Source organism: Emydura macquarii, unplaced genomic scaffold, assembly GCF_026122565.2.
Source record: "Emydura macquarii macquarii isolate MOO-44397 ecotype Brisbane River unplaced genomic scaffold, CSIRO-AGI_Emac_v2 contig_431, whole genome shotgun sequence".
NCBI lineage: Eukaryota > Metazoa > Chordata > Testudines > Chelidae > Emydura > Emydura macquarii.
The window spans coordinates 13,962,447-13,980,714 of NW_027130568.1; the positions used below are offsets into that span (position 1 = coordinate 13,962,447).

At 40.9% G+C, this 18,268-nt stretch overlaps 1 long non-coding RNA gene across 1 annotated transcript in view; it reads right to left on the minus strand.

Moving 5' to 3' along the window:
- Positions 1-385, minus strand: part of LOC137146277 (uncharacterized) — a 188,862-nt gene extending 188,477 nt beyond the window's left edge. Inside the window, exon 1 of the long non-coding RNA XR_010917896.1 lies at positions 367-385. This is a non-coding gene — a long non-coding RNA (uncharacterized lncRNA). The remainder of the gene's footprint in view (positions 1-366) is intronic.
- Positions 386-18,268: the final 17,883 nt, after the last annotated feature.

The window sequence follows — 18,268 nt, forward strand, 5'->3', positions numbered from 1 at the left end:
CTTTTGGTTTATATTTAAGCATTACAAAGTAGTGGTCCATACATTGTATAAAGTTTCAGCAACATATTCAGTGTTTCTGAATTGCTGCACTTATTTTCCTTAAAGAAAAAAAAAAGTGTCAATTTTGACTGCCCTAGGGCATAAATACTAGATGATAGGGAAATGATCCTATTTAATCTCTGGGGAAAAAAACAGCATGCAGTTTACTGAACTATGCTGGTATGCTACTGTAACATTTGGCACAATGTTATTGGAAGGACTATGTCATCCTGATGGATTAATGAGCTTCCACAAAAGAAATGAACAAGTATGTAATAAGCAAACTGAACCGACATTGCCGCTACAAGTAAAGGCTGCATGTCTTACCTATACTATTCAGTGCCAGCGAGACCAAACATATGAGAAATTCTGAGTGGGATAAAATGAAATATGGTTATAAAAGAGGAGATGACAATTTTATAAATTTAACATTTACTCACACTTTGAAGACTAGTCAGATAGGTTTAGGAAATGGCTTACAAAATGCAAATATAAGAACATAAAACAAAACTCTAAGTAATAAATCTTGCCCAGGAAGTATAAATCCCTGCTGATTTAGTCCAGAGACTCTACCTTATGGAATTATGCCTTTGCTCTCTCATCTTTACATAAAACTAAATAGATATGCTTCATTTGTTGGATGTTAATGAACATTTTCTACCATTTTGCTTTTGTAGGTCACTGAGCAATATTTGTTTATTGGTGAATATGAAATGCTTTTTACTTTAACTATAATAAACTCTTCATTTTGTTGACCTATTTATGTATTTGTTCTTGAAAAAAAAGCAAGGAACCTCAAAGTTTATACATTTATTTTAGATGAGCACCCAAAAGTTTATACAACTGTCCAAACCTATTTGTCTGAAAACTTGGACTGGAAATCTTGAAAGAACAGACAGATCAAAAAACTTTTAGTACTTCTACTTCCAGCAAGAACTAGAAAATGCAAAAGAATGCACAAGAAGAGAAGTGAAAAAAAGCTTTTTAAAAATCTCAAAAAAAGTCTGTTTAGGTTCAAATCCAGGAATGTGAAAAAAGTCTGGCTCACATCTTGAGTCAAAGCCATTCTCTCGTCCCGAATATCAGTTTCCATTTAAGATTTTCAAAAGGACAGAGAATGAGATGTAGAGAAGATGCGTAGGAAATCCATTCTCAAGCCTTCAAAAAAATCACCACCACCATGTAAACAAATACTACCACTCCAATTCTAGCATTTCTATGACTCAACATATGCAGGACAGTCAGACGTTAACAATTTTTCTTAAATCCTACAAGCTTACAGGACAATTAATGAACTCCAAAGGCACTGCATCTCACAATGAGATACTGCGTCACATTGCAACAACACAACTTGACTCGAAGTAAACCTGGGGTGCCTCTGGTACATGGCCCCCCAGACCATTTCATAAGGCCCACAGCCTTCTTCAAACACAATATACTAACGGCTGATTCATTAGTGTTTAGTCATCATGTTTACATCATTTTAGTTTACACAAGTGTGTAAACAGACAATACTGTACATAGACCACTTATTTAATACAAGCTGTAAACAATATCTATCAATACAGGTGACTTAAAATCTTATTAAAATATATAGAATTTTTTGGCCCACACAACGTTGTGCTTAGGTTTATGTGGCCCTCCTATGTAATAAGGTTGGGCATCATCGAAGTAAACTAATGAAGCACAGAAGAAAACACTGATGTCAAGAACCAGGCTAACTGTGCTGTTACAAGACAGTTATTCTGTCCAAGACAAAACACAGATACGTAGCAATTAAAGCCAGGCCAAAACTGGAACGCTGAATCTGAATTCTAGATCACCACCATCAACATAACATCTGAGTAGTACTGGTCAAAACTGGCCAATTCAAAATGGAAGCTTTTATTACAGAAGTTCCCTCAGAAAGGAAATTTTTAAAAAATTGTTTCCAAAATATTGACACACTTCTGTTTGATTTTCCAAAATGAAAGCGCAGCTGGCTGCCAGACGAGTGTGGAGCCTAGAAGCCTTGAAAGCCCAGGCTTCAGCTGCAGAACCTGAAACCTTCAGCCTGAGAATCCCTGCTAAAGTTCCATCCAAACTCTACCTGGGTTTCACACAAGTTTGTCAAAACAAGTATTTTCCAGAAAACATTTCAGTTTTGATGCATCAATGTTTTCAAGAGGAAAGAACTGTTGAATTAGAAAAATTCCCAACCAAGTCTACAACTTGAGTGTCCTCAGGGGAGTTGAGATCCAGAGCTTCCCTATTCTTCTGGCTATGTTTTTTATTGATAACCCTCCAGCAACCCTGATAGCAGAGGCCAGCCTTGCTCTGTTTTGTGATTGGTAGTATCAGATGCAGAGGAAATGGGACAGGATCAGCAAAGTGTGATATTAAGCAGTAACAAGAGATGAAGAGTAACTGCTGCAGTGAATTAGAGAAGTAGCCTTTCACCTCTGCAGACCTGTAAATTAAAATCTCAGCACCAACGTCAGTTAATTAAATCAAACAAAATGTAGAAACATCAAAGTAAAACAAGGGCACGCCGTAACACTGCTAAAGAGATCCCTGAATAGAAACCTTTTTCAATTACTATCATTGGACATGGATTTTTTATATGATGCAGTTAGAATATTTTTATTTTAAATTGCTATTTACATTCCATATTTCAGATGATCATTAATATCAACATGCCATCTTCAGCAGGCAGTTATAGAAACTTGAGTTAGAATACCACAAGACCCCCAAATATAAAATATTCAGACCAATAAATGTTCTTCTAGTTATCTGCAACTTTGAAACTGTTCTCATTTTTCCCACCAAACATTTGTAATAGTTTAAGAAAAATATTACTTCAAAAATAGACAGTTTTACTAGATTACAGAATCGATCCAAAAATAAATTAAGTCTACTTTTTTCCCTAGAAAACCCTATTTGGTATCTCTATACAAAAGTTTAATATCACAGGATGCAGAGCAAGATAAATTGAGATGAAATCATAATAAAATGCAAAAACGACCTCCCATAGAATATTCCAATGTCACAGGAGGGAGCAGTGATGGCACTTTCAAAGCAGTTTTCCCTGTGGGCCACAATGAAATCAAGGCAGCGTCTCAAAGAAGTCATGATGTCCATTGACTGAGTTTCTAATGCCTTGCTTACAAATGTTTACTTGGAACAAGATATTGTGCCAAATCACAATTTGAGACCAGAAATTTGAAGTCAGTGATCTGGTTTGCCAGGCTTTGCACCTCATGTCAGATTCCAGTCTCAGCTTTTTTCAACTGCGCCAGTTCCATTGGGATGTCATAAACCTCAGTCATTTGGTATCTCGGGGAGATTGTAGACCATCACTCCCTGGTGGATGTCTGGCAGGACCACCACCCAGATGATGAATCTACCTTCACTTATGTCCGGGTGGATGATGCTCAGTCATGCCACTCCCAATTGGACCAAATATATTTGCCTCACTTCCATCTCTCCCAGTACACTTTCATAATTACAATATTGCAGCTGGACTCTCATTTCACTTCAGTTTGTTCTTACGTCTATCTCATTGACTGACAATGCCCCGGCCCTTATATAGTTGCAAGGGCATGGCTGACAACACTTAGGAAGTTCAAGGAAATGTAGTTTTCAGAAAGTCTACAAAGGCCCAGAACATTCCAGGAGGTTAGTGAAAAATGAATCTATATATGGAAAACCTGAAACATTTTGCTTCAAACATTCTATTTGCCCTTTTATTGCTAACAACAAAAACAGCACTGCAAGCCTGGTTCCCCAGGCAATCGCCTAGGTGACCTGACCCTAAATCTGGCACTAGGCATGAGCTCTCACATGAATTCCACATTGACTGATGCGGTAATCTTCACAGCCCTGTGGCCTTAAAATACTTCAGTACCAGTACAAATATAGGTTGAAGCGGATTTGCTCTGGATTTAGGTATCAGAAAAAGAAAAGGCCAGTGACAGCCTGAGGTGATTGTTGATTTCACTCCTTTCACTGCTGCCAGGACAAGCTGGTTTTAGGAGTTCTTTGGTTTTAAAATCAAGCATTTAATAGAGTTGCAGACACTTGAATAAATTATTCTAATTCCTCTCTCCATCATCAGTGACCCCTGGAAAAAAATTTTTGGGAATGGCAAAGTGGAACGAGCCTCCAATGCTCCCAATCTCTACAAAGTGTGTGTTATTTTCACTATATTCACAGCAAAACAATAAAAATCTATGTTCAGTATCTGATCTGGTCAACTTCCATTTTTAATGCCACATTAAGAAAGAAGTGTCTTACCATTAAATCAGTCAGCCTAGTTTTGTATATCATGTATTGGTTAGTAGAACAATGACCATATGATAAAAGAGTAGTTTTAAGTCTTCCTACTTAAGCTCCATGTATTTAGATAAAGGTGGGTAATATCTCTGTAATGTTCTGCAATCCTTGATCTGCGCATGCTTCAAAAGTCAGTCACATTATGTATGGGCTACCATCATTGCCAAAAACCCTAACTACTGTCTTGTTGCCTTTGCTTCATGTTCCATAAGGGAAAATTTTACAATTGCCTTTGCTCAAGCAGGAGGAGGTTCGCTGAGCTTAAGAAAAAACTGAAGGATACAGGGATCTCACTGGCTGTCCTGATCCTTGCTTGGCTAAGAGTGGCTATTACTGTTAGTGCATACTGTGTAGGTATATCAAGATATTAGAGGAGGAAAATAGGTTTGAGACATCAAAGCAGAGTGAAGCATAAGCAAACATGTCATTGTTGACAACTCATGATTTGACTGAGTCTCATGTTATTTGATGTTTTTCTTAAAGTCCCAGCTCTAGGAGTCATTTAATATGATTACATGAGCATCTCATCTTTTATTAAAAAATTAAGTTTTACTTCTGATGGCTGTGGAGACAACCTAGAAATTTTAAGTCCTATAAGTTCAAATGTAAGGCAAATAAAAAATAAATGTGGGGTCTCTTTATGATCTCATGCTTTTTAAGCCAATCATGATTTTTGTGGGCCTCTCTTCAGATGTTTGAATATTTGAGGTTAGCAATACTTGAAGTAGTATGTGCCCAGCTCTGCTGTGACAAAAAGATCTTTGAGTGTAGATCACTAGTGTCACAATTTGGCTGGTGGTTTTGCTTATGATGCATGAAAGCAAATGAAATAAAGTTCACTCTTCCACTGCTGTCCTAGCTCTGCATTAGTAGAACTTGGGCTTGGCAGTAAAACAAACAGCCCGTTGGTGTCTTCAAAGTAATCTATATTTTCGACTAATTTATATCAGCAAAAATCTCAAGCGCTTAATCCTGCATCTACTGAAATCAAGTCAACGCTCTCATTTTAACAGTGCAGGATCAGGCCTCAAAGCACTAAGGAGTTGAATTCAACAGCTGGGGCATAATATAAATCCTCCCTAGAGGGTGACACTTAGTTTCCATGGCTGCTACATTCCCTCTTCATCCCCACTTATTTGGGAGAAGTGGAATGGCTGATGCAGCCACTTCGCTCCACAAATCCCCACTCCAAGCTGGAGTATAGCCATCAGAATCCAATCCCTGCAGAGTGGAATGAGGGTGAGGAGCAGCATCATTTATCCCAACCCCACTTTCATATACAGATGTCAGAGCTCAAAGCCCAGATTCCATAACCAGAACATGGCCTCTGTATCAAGGAAGACTAGGCACTGACAACCCTCCAGATGTTGGGTTGGGCACTCTTCCATGAGTTAACGTTTGCAATGCTGCACCAGTCACAGCATGGGGAGGAAACCAGACCACACCAGTACATGGTCAAGCCAGAGAGGTGCCTGTTGAGCCTGATCCATGTGGAAAAGAAGGTAGACGCTGGATGGACTCCTGAATTTACTTAGTGAATTAGACTCTTTTCCACCAATGCTTCCACTCTGTAAGGTTGTGGTTTTTGGCTCCCTGATGGCACTGATCATCAATTCATGGTAAAGTGCCAGCAGCACTCGTCTAAGTGTGCATCAGCTGCCATAGCAAAGGGGGGTTGAGAAATTAGCCATGATGTCACACCCCAGTCCACAGGAATAGGATTCTCCTCCAAATACAATCGGACCTTCAAGTTGGCACAGCATGTTGGTTTCCTGTCTGAGAATGGGGCATAAGTCAACTGGAAATGTAAATAGGATGGCTTAATCTGTCAAAGTTCTCCAAGCAGACGTAACGGTAATGGCATCTCAAAGGACTGGTGGAGCTATGCGCACTAGCACATGTGAACTGCAGGTTGATGTCAAGCAGCCACTAATACTATGGGTGGCAAAATTCAGCTCTGTATCGACAAGCTGTGTGATGGCTTAACCCCCAGAGACCACTATTTAGCTGGAGCAAAACACATAGCCAGTACAGATGAACGAAGACCTGAGGGGTCTGCCTCCCCAGGGTTCCCAATAGTTTTCATATTAAGGCAATACAGGAAGAAATCTTCATTTTCTGGTGTTCCAGGTGAGGCTAGTATGTCAGATTATAATCAAGTTTTACCCTAAGTATGCAACAACTGGATGGAATGGGTGTAGCCATCCTTGGACATGGATCGAGATGGACTGATTGGCAAGACAGTTGTTTAAATGGAAAGTAGATGTGACTGTCTTGGGATACTACAGTAATTATTCATTACTGGAAGTAGCTGTGTCAAAATAGCCATATCTTGTCTAAGATTCCTTTAAATCCTGTGGAAGTCAGTTTCAGTGTCAGACATACAGAGATCAGCATACACATACTTCCCAGCCTGCATTTCAGAAATGTCACATGGGCATATAGTGAACGGAAGGGGAACAACACTGACCCTTGTGAAAGGCCATTATGGAGATGGTTCATTTTCTCTCCATCTTGCAGGACGAAGCTTTGGTTGCTAATCATTTCTGAAGAACGTAAGAATAGCTATAAAGGGTCAGATCAGTGGTCCACCTAGCCCAGTATCCTGTATTCCCAGTAGTTGGTGCCAGAGGCTTCAGAGGGAAGGAACAGAACAGGGAAATCACCAAGTGACCCATCCCCTACCCCCCGTTTCTGGCAGTCAGAGGTTTAGATATCCCCAGAGCATGGGACTGAAACTCTGACCATCCTGGCTAAGGGCCATTGATAGACCCATCCTCCATGAACTTATTTAATTTTTTTTAACCCACTTATACTTCTGGCCTTCACAATATCCCCTGGCAACAATTCATAGGTTGATTGTACATTGTGTAAATAAGTTTTCTTTTGTTTCTTTTAAACCTGCTGTGTATTAATTTCATTGGATGACCCCTGTTTTGTGTGTTACATAAAGGAGTAAACAACACTTCCTTATTCACTTTCTCCACATCATTCATGATTTTAGAGATCTCAATTATATTCCCCTCTTATTAATTTCTTTTCTAAACTGAACAGTACCAAGTCTTTTTTACTCTTTCCTCATATGGTTAGGGTATAGAACAGCTTCCATATTTGTTGCCGTCTCTGTACTTTTTCCAATTCTAATGTATCTTTAATATGGGTAACCAGAACTGTACATAATACTCAAGGTGTGGGCATACCATGGATTTATGAAGAGGCATTTGATATTTGTCTTATCCATCCTTTCCCTAACAGTTCATAGGAGTCTGTTTGACTGACACTGCACATTGAGCTGGTGCTGTCAGAGAACTAGCCACAGTGATTCCAAGATCTCTTTTTTGAATGACAACACCTAATTTAAACCCCATCCTTGTGTGTATAGCTGGGATTAGGTTTTCCAATATGCATTACTTTACATTTATCAACATTGAATTTTATCTGCCATTGTGGTGGCCAGTCACCCAGTTTGGTGAGATTCCTTCGGAATCTGCTGTGGACTTAATTATCTTGAGTAATTTTGTACTGTCTGTACACTGCACCACCTCACTGTTTCCCCCTTTTTCCAGATCTTTTATGAATATGTTGAACAGCACTAGGGGATCCACATGGATGAACTGCACCACTGGCCTACAAGGAATAACTTGCAGCAGCTTGGCAGTCAGCCTGACATACCAGTGTTGGGGGCTGCCCCCAGTCAATAAGAACTGCATCAACTTTCTTTCCTGACTCAAATGCATCTTCTGTGTCTGGAGTCAAAGGAAGTAGCTCATTTTGGGCACAGTGCCTCCTGAATCCAGCCTGAACACAAGGTAGCTGAGGTTCAACTACATCATTAATCTGCATCAGGTTTAGTCTTTCCAGTTTATAGATAACAGAGCAGAGAAATCATTTGGTAGCTGTTGCATCTGCCAGTGGTTTCTTCTCTTGGGACAGCTACCACCTTTGCACTGCATCAAACTTTTGGGATGGTGCAGTTCTGGGTAGAACAATTCAGAAATCAAAGAAGCCAGCTTTCAGTGATTGGTCCAAAAATGATTGGTCCATTTCCTCTTGCCCAGACCAGACCCTCTGCTCAATCTTTCAATAGTTTGCTAGCCTTTGGGACTAGAATGCATGAAATTCAGTATGGAAACACTCTTTCCGTCACTCGTTTGGTTTAATCTAGAAGATAGAAACAAGTCCACTTTTATGGAAAACCTCCTGTTCATTCTTGGCAGATTTAAACTCCTGATATTGTCAATCAGTGTACAGATGAAAACAGATAATTAAATGGAAAATATTTAGTTGGGTTCATAATATGGGTAACCTCTTTTCTACATGAATGAACGAAAAATAAGACCAAGCCTAACAACAATCCTTGTCCAGTTGGACGCTACACTTGTCCCTAGATCATTACTCATTACTTTTGTTGCTGCTCCCTCTGACAATTTTCATTTTCAATCAGTGTGCCAGTTCCCATATACAAGCCAATTTGAGTAAGATTTCAACAGACAAAATAGCAAATACTTTACGTTACCATTGACTGCATTCCATTCAATTAGTCTGTACTTCCATCAAAATGGCAAACCAGTTTGTCATGATGGGGTCCTTATACAACTACGCTGTTTATTGTTCATGATTCTGTTATCTAGATTAAGAGGATCTTTTTGTTTTTAATATTCAGGATTAAAATTGAGACTCAATAAACAGTAATTGTCAGATGTTTTAAATCAACAGATTTGCTTCCTCCTTACCCGCACCTCTCCAGTGGTGCCTAATATTCCACAACTTTTCAGATATACTAGTCAGTGGTATGGTAAATTCATTAGCTAAATTTTCTAAAAATTCTAGGATCCATATAATTTGAACCTGATTTATAGTGTCTAATTTTTTTTTTAAATGTACTTTAGCACACTTCTTATGAACAGCTATAATTATCAAAAAGCCAATCCTCTACTGCACCTTGCACTTTGATTTGGTAGAATTTTATACCCATTCTGCGTTCACTTTGCATAGGTATAATTTATTGCATTAGACAGTGGAGAATCAGACCTAATGTTTGTATTGTTCATAGTTTCTTTTATTTATTGTTGAAGACTACTTTCAAAAGCATCTGAATCATTCAAGTGCTTTCATCTCTCTCCTTATGCATTACTGGCCCTATTTAGCATTTCTAGTAATACACTGCTTCAATATTAGCACGTGTTTCAGAAAAAGTATGGAAAGACTTGTGTGGAAAAACATTAAGCCTTGATTGCCAGTTTACATATCTAAACTCAGTGAGTTACTGTATACACTGTTAAATCAGACTGATGTACAACCACTAACACTTATATGTATATTTAAGTGTAGTGTGTATATTTAAAACATAATTCTGGACAGCATGGCTGCAAAATCAAAGAGGAAGTTTCCAATTATCCCACCCTAACTACACTGTTCCTACGGGAAGGATATTGCAAATTAGTAGATTAACCATAAATTAAATGTATATATAAAAATAAAGGAGTATCCTGCATTTTACATCCTAAATTAAGACAATTGTAATTAGGGCCCTTGAAAGTAATTTTGGCTAGTGCTGAGTATACCAATAGTTATAGCAGCCACTTATCTCAGGCACTTCTGCCAAGTTTGACTCATTCTACTGGTCTGTTTTAATCATCATCATATACTTATGTTCCAGCTGAAAGTATCCATTATACACTTGAACAACCAATACTCTATGGAGAGATTTTTAAGGCCAGTATAGTTTCAAATTATTCAGGTGTTACTGGCAAAGTGCCAGAGGCATGCAAATTCTTCTGAAGTGCATTATTTTATTTACTGTCAATACATAGTGTCTGATCTCAATTACAGCAGTGGAAATTAGGAGCAACACTGACGTCTATGACCTTACACTGGCAGGATATTCAGGCCACCGTTTCATGCACATACTCCAGGTAGTATCTTCAGTAGGCATGGCTGTAGTGTTAACATCACATTTACTAAATTTTGTCCTTGTTTTTCCCTGAGTTAGCTTAATTGTTTTCTGATTTTTTCTGTGTGCATGTGCACATGCAAAACAAACAAAGACTGACTAAAAGTTGCTATAATCAAGCCCAGAGACAACTCACATCAATGGCCCATAATACTAATGGGCAGAGGCATATCTTCCTAATTTATGAGTTGGTTCAGAGCTTTGAAAAATTATTCCTGGATGTAAGGTTTGGAGATAATTCGTTCTAGTGCCTGTTTAACTTTCAGTCTACTTGTAAAATTAAATAGTGTTTTTTAAACTGCAAAAATGTAAGCTGCTTTGAACTGGTTCATACAGTGCTTGTTTCAGCAGCTGAGTGGCCTCCAAGAACAGCAGGAAGCAAGCTATTTATGGAACTGGAATTTTAGATAATTGTGTTTGGAGCAATTTTTTTTTAATTTGGCTATATACAGACGATACCACATGACAGCACCTTATAAACGCTTCCATCAAATACATACACGCACATGTCCATGGTTAAACTGAATCAGTGTTCAGATTCCCCTTGAATTAATCAAACAAAGAATGTCTAGACCAACTGCTTCAGCCAGTCCAATTATAACTCTCCTGTAAAGAAAAAGTGAACAGCTGCAGGGAAAGGAAGGCAAGCACAGCTGCCTTAAAACTTAAAAAACTAAATTATACTGGAGGATCCACAGAAGAAAATGAAATTCCCAACAATAAATTCTCAAGTATTGAAAGTTTGAGATATTTTAGCAGCAGGTAAACTTGTCTAATCTGTTTTCTCTTTAATCTTCACCAAAATATTGCATGACTATGGGCCAGAGTTTACATGAGCACTTACTGAGCAGCAAGCTGGCACATAAATCTACAGCACTCCAGCATGCCATATGCTAACTGTCTGCGTGGACCCTGCTGATACACACTGAAAGTTCCACAGTGTGCTTTGACGTACTGCTGTTTGAAGTCGCAATAAATCAAAGTGCACTAGGGAACTTTTAGCGTGCAGCAACAGGGTCCACGTTGTAGAGTTACACACCAACTTGCAGGGGAATAAGTACTCATATGTAAACATGCCATCAGCTGCAAAAATTCAAATCTGGAGTAATTAAATGAAATCAACGGAACTGCTCCAAATTCAAATATAGTAGATGCTCGTTTTTGCTATGTTGCTCCTAAGTGGCTGTTGCTGTCACAGGGATTGCTGTCTGACCAAAGGCATATGAAGAGTAAGAGTGTTTCAGAGGGAGCGGGGCAGCCATGTTTTTTTGGGGGGGGGGGGAGGAGGAGGAGGAGGATAAGACAGGGGAGCCCTGTCAGCAAAACAGCTAAGTGAGCCCAACTCTCAGGGACTGATTGAGATTGCCCCTGCTGGCAGCTTCATACCCCACCCTGGTGAGGGATAGTTGGCTGAGGGAGGCTTCTGGCATAGATTTTGGAGGAGGGGGGGGGGGGAGAAGGACAGGTCAGTGCTCTGGGAATGGAAATCCCCCGACCCTTCACTGCAAAACAGCACAGCCACACCCTGCTACCGGCAACTGAGAAAGAGGGGACAACTCCATGCACAAGGGGGTCCCCGATACTCCCCACTGCAAGTAGTAGCACCCCCTCTCCTGCCAACTGTAAGCTGGATTCTGAAGGGAGGAAAAAACCTCACTGTGCCTCTGTTGCACCTCAACTCTCCCCCCAAAGACCCCCCCTACACATGCTCTCCACGCAGGGTCTGTCAGGCAGGGCAAGTGGACAGGGCTGTGTGCCCTGAAGCTGCACTTTAGGGCCAGGTTCAGGAGGGGAGTAGAAAGATGCAGTTTGGGGGAAGAGGTGGGAATCCCCCTACATGTCCACCACCCACCTCCTCATCTCCTCCCTGGATGTGGCATCACAACATTGAAAATGTTGCTCTTATGCAGCAGTTGTGTTGCTGTTACCTAGTGGACAATTCACAACAGGGAAAGCGTTCCCAGGGGAAATATTGCTCATAAGCAGCTGTTGCTCTTATAAAAGGTGTTGCGCCGAAGAAGCATCTACCAGAGGTGTAAAAAGAGCTCAGTCCTACAATTTTTACTGATCACTCACAGAAGCAGCATTAGTGGGTGAGAATAAGATCAGGAAAAAAGGGATAATTAGTTATCTTTGTGCACTTTCTACCTTTATTTACATGGGAACCCGCCTCAACATTCAAATGAGATTCAAGAGAGACATACACTGAGTTAGGTTACAAAGTACCTCAGAACAGAGAATATTCTTCAAGATCTCTTTTAGAGTAGCCTAGGTCCTCATAACATGGTTCAACTCACCACATTAGCACCTCCTGCTGGCTATCTGGGGAATCAGTTCTCAGCCAGGCAGACGCCCCTCTCTGCAATGTCTTGCCCTGTCTAGTCTCTGCTGGACCCTCCTTCTCATGACTCAGCCCTCTGGCCAAGTCACAATTCATGTTCCCACCCCTCCCGGGGATTTTGCAGTCCATTCTAGCCACTTCCCACTGCGGCCACTGCAGTGTTGCCACCACTCTAATGGCGACTGGGGGATGGGGGCACCCAGGCCTGCCCACTAATCTGGGTCCTGGCCCAGGAACCCTGTGAGTGTGACAGTCTTCTGCTGCCTCGCTGCCCCAACTCCTCCATGATTTCCCCGGGCCACTTCCCCACAGCCACAGTACTTTCTCCACCCATGCTTCAGGGCATTCAGCTCTGCCAAGTCCCAGCAGCCAGCCACTGCTCTGTCCAGTGTGCCGACAGTCCTCCCTCTTCAAGCTCCCGGGAGTCACTGCCTCCTCTGTGCTGCAGCTCCCTTTTATACAAGCCTCCTGGCCCTGATTGGCTGCCTCGCCATTACCTTTCACACAGCTTCTCTAAGGGCCTTCTTAACCCTTTCCAGGCTGATGAGGGCAGGCACCCCGTCACAGTCCTGAAGACAACACAAGTATGCATGTTTAATTCACATTCAGAATATATATTTGATGTTTGCTTATGAGTTAGATCTACGAAAAAGACAAGCATTTGTTCATAATGAATTTCATTTAAAAACCAGCAAGATATTACAACCACATACACACACACGCATAACCAGATGTACATCAACAAAGACTGAAATTTAAGAAAAATTACTAGACATTGTCCCTATACAAGACAATCAGTTGCACAAATTCACTGGCACACAGGAAGGAATATTTATTATTTTTTGTCACCTGGATGCAGAAATGTTTACTCCCCCCCCTTTTTTTTTTTTTAAATCATAAAAGTTGGTGAATCTCAACCCAAACTTCATTAGCAAGGAACCCTAGGCCAGCTGCATGAAGAGACATCTGGCATGCTCATCTCCCTCCCATGGTCCAGGAATTGGGCCTCAAAACTCGCAATCCCAAATTAGCAATCTGAGTCTAGTACACAAAAATAGATGTCCCAGCTTGTTTCCATTTCTACCCAGACCCATTGGTCCCATCCCATTTACAACTTCACCTTTTCAGAAAGGTGCAGCATCTTCATCAAATCACACCCTACAAGACAGCTCCCTTCCCCTCTAGATTCCCCTTTTAATGTATTATGAGGTAGTAAGTATGTGACTTTGCTTATGACGAAGATTCTTTGTATTTAAATCACATTAAGTTTCTTCGAGATCTAGAAAATCAACTATCTGCTCCTTGTCTCGCCTGGTGAGAGACAGCAATCTTAGAAATGGGGAACACAACGGTACTCTCACTGCAAGAAGTGCAGCTATAAACAAGCAAAAAACCCACCATAAAAAAAAATGTAAGTGCCTCAAAATCTTTAACACTGCCAAAAGAAGGAACGAACAAACCTGTTCATTACTGAAAGCCTGAAATATCTGTAGAGCCCCACACGGATTAAAAAAAGTGGATCTGCATCCATGAGAGTCAATTTATATCCAACCCACCATCCGCAGTCTATCTTTTCTATGGCATCTGCATGGCACCCACGGCCCTGGAGCCCCCAGTCAGCTGTTTGGAGGCCAGCCCCTGTCACAGCCATTTGGCAGCCAGCCAGCCCCTCCAGGCAACTGCTGAACAGCTGATTGTAGGGCCCCACAGCACAGCTGATTGGTGGCCCACATGGAATGGGGGGCAAACAACTTGATGGGTAGCCTGTCTCTGGGGCCCTGCCGAATAGCTGATCCGTGGCCAGCCCCCATCCCCAGATCTCAAAGGCAGGGAAGCAGCCTCCAAAGCTATGAGCTGCAGCCAGCTGCTTCCCCGACTTTGAGATCCACATCCAATCCGTCATCCACAAAAACGGTCCATGGATATAAAGCAGATATCCGCAGATTTGCAGGGCTCTAGAAATCTACACTAATTCTGTGATACATATTCCTAATTGCATTGTATTCACTGACTGGAAAAAAACACCTACTGTCAGTGTTCCTTTTACCACCAACTTATCAATGCATGCCCTTGACCACAGTACAAAAAAAGCATTTACCAGCACTCTGCAGGTGAAAGACTGTTTTGCTCTATAAATTGTACATCTTAGAAACTCAGCATTTCTTTAGCACTGAAAAACTATTCAAGCATTCCTGTAGCTGTAGGCTAAGTGATTTGCTTCAGCGGGAAGGGGCGGGGGGGCAACAATGCTGATATTTCAAGAAACCTAATCTCTTAATGATTGGGATCAGAGGAAGGGGTATGGCCATGAAAGAGCTTGAAACAGGCCTAATCTCAGGCATATCTGAACCTACAAACAGAGCGGACAGTCAGCATTGCCACCAAGTTAGAGTGCAGTCAGTTGAAACAGTTTATCCAAGGGTGGTCCATCCAGAGATTGAATTCCACATCCTATCCCACACTGAAATTTCTTACTCTCTGATATCTTCCCATGACACATGTTTGCTCCGCACTGAATCCAGTGGAAATGTTGGACTGCCATTACGCTGGACCACCGCTCTGAGGGGAGTAGGCATCCCTTTCTACAGACAATGGCAGTGCAAACCCCAGAGACAAAACATTCCCACTGGGCTTTGCTTTATTATGGCCAGGCTTATATTTGTTTTCCAGACTATAGATTTTCCTGGATCTGCCTTGTAGCTAGCTCACCTGTGCATTGGATTCCAGTCCATAAAACAGTCTCTTTCTATTCATTTTAAGAGACTGGATATTTTTTCATGGAAAAGCTAAATGTTTTTCAATTCAGGTTACTCCCCATGTCAATGAAGCACAACACTAATCAGTACTGGGACACACTCTATGGCCTCTGCTTTCCTTATCAGCCACATCAAGGCAATCATATGTAACAGTATTCCCCCCCCCCCCTTCTTTTCTAATCATTTCTACATTTGCAAAAAATATATAGTAATTCATAAAAGAGATAGAATTTGAAACTGTCAGCTATAGGGATCTAAATCATAATTATCCTTTCATGTTTAATTTTGGATTGTGGTAGGTAGTCATTCGATAAACCAGAAAGATCTGTCAGCACCTGTAACTGAAGTCCAGAAATATCACACCAGCACCTGCAATGCTGGTTTCCTCTGTGCTGATTCCAACAATAAAAGAAAGGACCACCCTTACTGTCATAGCAATATAAACATAATACTAACTCACTACAGAACCCTAATCTATGCTGAAAAGACTCGGAAATCAACCCAATTAACATTCCATTTGTAGGTCACTGTTCTCTTACTAATGCTCATCTGTAAGATGTGACATTTTGGGGGTTAAAAGCTGGTGTTTTTGTTGTGGAGAAAATAAGACAGACAACTATACTTAGAGGGGGAAAAGGTCAGTTGGCTAAATGATGGGTTCACATAATTATCTGGACACACAAAATGTGGCATTATAATTCTTTCCTGAACAGAACAGCTTTCAGTCAGCTATGAATTTACTCTGTGGGAGTTGCTTGGGTTTTATTTCTCCTGTTTTCTGTTGCATATATATTATATTTGTTAATAAAAGCAAGATGAGGATGATGGACCCAAAAAATGGGTGGGGGAAAAAGTTTAAACAGATTTTGTAATGTCTATCTACACATTTCTAATGTAGTCGCAGAACCTAAGGTCTGAGACTTCCAATAGTAAAAAAATAAAAGTCTACGAGGAACTGAGTTGAGAAGAGCCATCTCAATTTAAAACTTGACCTACAAAGGGTGACTCTTCAGTTCTGAAATATACCCAGACAGAAAGACCTTTGTTTATTGAATTGCCCTAGCATAAAGGTCCATTCTGAATGGCAGAATACTGGTCCTTGTAGTTAAGTTTTAGATGACCAAAAAAAAAAAAGCACACATGTGAAAATGTGGGGACTGTTCTGAATGCTATTAGAGATACATACAGAATTCATGATCTTAATCAGACTGCAAACTCCAGTTTGAATATGATGGCTAATTGCCTTCTGTTGTCTCAACTTCCATATTGGACTGAGATTTCAAGGAGTAGTCAAAGGGCTGACAACAGAAAGTCATTAGTCCTCAAGACACCCTATAGAATATGCCCAGCTCCCACTTAGGAACACTGGTTTGGTCAGAGAAGAGGTCACCTGCCACTGAAGTTATCTGGTAGGGGTCTGTTCTCTTGGGGAGGTTTAACAGAGAGAGTACCTGACACAGGAGATTGGAAGGTTAGAAAAGCAGCAGCTACTCTGTTGGGGATCTTCAGCCACTTTCACCAGCTTATGCAGAGGGTAGCTGTGGCAGGAATCTGATGAGGCAGAGGGAATCCTCCTGACCTGAACTCAGATTGTCCACGCAAGGACCACCAAGGAAAGAGGGAGCTAGAATGAGGGACATGGTCTTCAGAATGATGGTTGGTTTCTACCTGAGCTGCACTCTCTGTTTTATCTGTTGGTTAAAGAACAATAGTGATTTAGAATCCCTTGCCAAATCCGCCTGTATGTGACATGCTACGCCTGTCTCATGCTGTTGAACGGTTAACTTGCAGACCCAGAACACTCATGTGGCTGGAGTTCTGAGAGAGGGTGCATTTAAACTATAGGGGAAAAGTATGAGGGGTCAGCACTGGTCTCAGGCGCTGGGCAGTTGGATATGTTCAGACTCCAGCGGCTTAAACCACATAGGAGCCATTAGTTGGTCCCCTCACAGCAGTTTGGCGAGCAGCCAAGAGGGGTTGCTTGACTAGATCTGTGATAATTAATGTAAAAACGCTACATATGCAGTAATTATGCGTATCTGCAAAAATAAAACTAAGGTGATAAAATTTGCTCTGAGTGCCTGTTGCCAAGGTACCTTAATAAATGAGGGATCATTTTATAGCTAGCAACATGACTAGGTTTAAACTTGAATACTGTTTCAGTGCACAAGCGTGTGCATGTGCGCACACACACACACACACACACACACCGCAAAATGTAGACCTCCCCAGTCAAGATTTTTCAGAATTCCAGTGAAAGCTGGTAGGTGCTCAGCACTTCTGAAAAAAGAAAAAAAAAAAAAAAATCAGACCACTTAGGTGCCTAACAAACATCGGAGCCTACCTTTGAAAATCTTGGCCTACGTTTTCTTGCAAGAATTGCATACTCAAATACTGAAAGGCAGAGATATTATTGTGAATCCAAAGCACTCACTGCAGTGACACTAAAAACTCAAGGTAGATAGTACAGAAAAAGGAGAATCTGGCTTCTTCAATGAGATGGTCAATTTTAATTTAAAAGAAGCTACCCATCTGTTGATTCTCATGGTATTCACAACGGCAAGTATTGCAACAGGAACCAATAAAAGAGGATATCATCATGCATCATTTGTATATATTAGGACAAGCAAGTCTTGCTGCAAGAGTAGAAATAAAAATGCTGGTAGGAGTCGGAGGTATATTTAGCCCACGCCAGATAATTTTGTGTGCCAATAATTTGTGCCATATGCCAGTTGTCAAGGACACTCACAGGAGGAAGATTCTAGAATTTTCTCTATGAAGGAGAGTCAACTAAGAAATCAGGTTTGCTTGCGGTGGATCTGAAGTAGATGATCATCCAATGCGTACACAAAGAGATACCCAACT